Source organism: Penaeus monodon, chromosome 25, assembly GCF_015228065.2.
Source record: "Penaeus monodon isolate SGIC_2016 chromosome 25, NSTDA_Pmon_1, whole genome shotgun sequence".
Taxonomy (NCBI): Eukaryota; Metazoa; Arthropoda; class Malacostraca; order Decapoda; family Penaeidae; genus Penaeus; species Penaeus monodon.
The window spans coordinates 14,448,705-14,450,717 of record NC_051410.1 but is presented as its reverse complement, the minus strand read 5'-3'; positions in this window follow the sequence as shown (position 1 = coordinate 14,450,717).

The following is a 2,013-nucleotide window of genomic DNA, read 5'->3' as shown; positions in this document are numbered from 1 at the left end:
AATGGCCTGAACTGAGTAGCCCACATACTCATATATAGAAAGGAGATTACCTCATGTAAAATGGAAAGAGAAAAAAAAAACTATTTTGCTTGATAAACATTGCAAAGGCAGTTATTTAATGTGCATATACCATTACCAGAGGCTTGCAAAAAATTATTAAAACTGGTTATGACAACTTTTTTTATGAACTTTGTTATTTTTAGTTGACTTAAAAACATAGATTTTCAGAAAAAAATTTTTTTCTAGTTTTGTCAGAAATATATTTTGGGCAAACCGGGAATTTCTTTTTCCTTTGTGTAGATGTTTAATTTTGTATTCCTTTTCTTCCCAGCCCTGAAGGGAGTACCCAAAATGGCACCGAATGTGTTTGTTGACATCTGAGGACTGAGGTCCTCGTGCCCTTTTAAAGGATTTCCCCCAGTATGATCAGGGCTTTCCAGAAAATGCTGCTTGTTTCTTGGGTTTGATTTGCTTTAAAATTCCTCAATTATATGGCCCAATTTGAAAAGGGTTTATATTGATAAACTTTACTGTAGCATATAAAATTTGAATTTTGAATTGTAAAAAATATTTTTCAGACAGCATGAGTAGCTCACCCCTTTAGCCATCCCAAAAATACCTCTGTCCTTTATAAGTAATACTTTTGCCTGTTTTTATAAATTTTAAATTAAAACAATTCAAACTTTTCAAAAAAATTTAAGGAATTTGAAAATTCATATATAAGGAATAAGTTTTTAGTGTATATAGAGCGAGCCATTACATTATATAAAATTTTTTGTTAAGCAAGAAGATATTTAGAAAATGTGAATGTTTTTTTTTTATAACTGACGGAAATTTTAAAAACATAAAAAGAAAATATTGCTCAAAAAAAAATTATGGCATTTTTGTGTTGTATGCAGACGGGGCCCTTTTTTCATTTTTTAGAATATTATATGCAGTAATACACCATTTTAAATATATGAATGATGCACATGTAGTTAAAATACCAAAGTAAAAAATTTGAAATTTAAAATCATATTGCACCGGGAGATTGAATTTATGAATAATGGCTGTGTGCTTTTTGGGAAAACTGCAAAACCCGCCCCTCCCTGTTTGCCTTGCCGGTGATGTAGTTTTATTTTTTTTCTTGAAACTTAAATCATTTCTTGATTTTAGACAAAATAACAAAAATATCTCTTACTGCCATTTATGTCAAAAGAATTTGCGAAAACATCCTCCAAATCTATTGTTTTATATATCTTGTAAAAGTTTAAAAACATGAAAAAATTATTTAAAAAGGTCAAAAAGGTTTTTTATTTTCCCATATGTATGTAAAACACTGCTGTTTAAAGCAATATAAAATGCAATTAAATTTTAAAAAATTTTTTTCAACTGTATTGTATTTTTTCATATGGGCTACCTAAGTGCAGCAAAAGATAATGTAAACCCGGGCTTTTTTCTACCCATAACTAGCTTCTTAGTATTGAATAATTTAGTGTACTTTTATATTTCCCATAAGCTTACAGACGCTTTAAACCCTTTATAGGAGCTTGTTGATTTCCTGTTTTTATATAAAGTAAAAAAAAAAAATAATATTAGAGACAGTTACAAAAGTAGTATTTTTCCCTTTTTGTCCCAAAAGTCAGTCCTTGAATAGTGGATACCAGTTTATTACTGATTAAAGCTTCTTTCCCAAAACTGTACCCCATAGGTTCCATGGTAGCAATGGAACTATATTATGATGCTTATAAGGGTGGCTAATGGAATATCCCATTAATTATACTTGATCCAAAATAGATTTTGGGAAAAATATTATAGGATTGATATTTGAATATAGAGGTTTGGAAATTAGTAAGCATTATGTCTTGATTATGGCACCTTCAGCAGTGTTTATACAAACGGTTTTTTTGTACTGTACAACTTTATCTGCTTTTTTATTGGCTGACTCCATTTTAAATCTCACCAGATTGTAATGTGTTATTTTTTATTCTTTTTATTTTTGTATTCAAATTTCTATACAGACCCTTCAGGGTC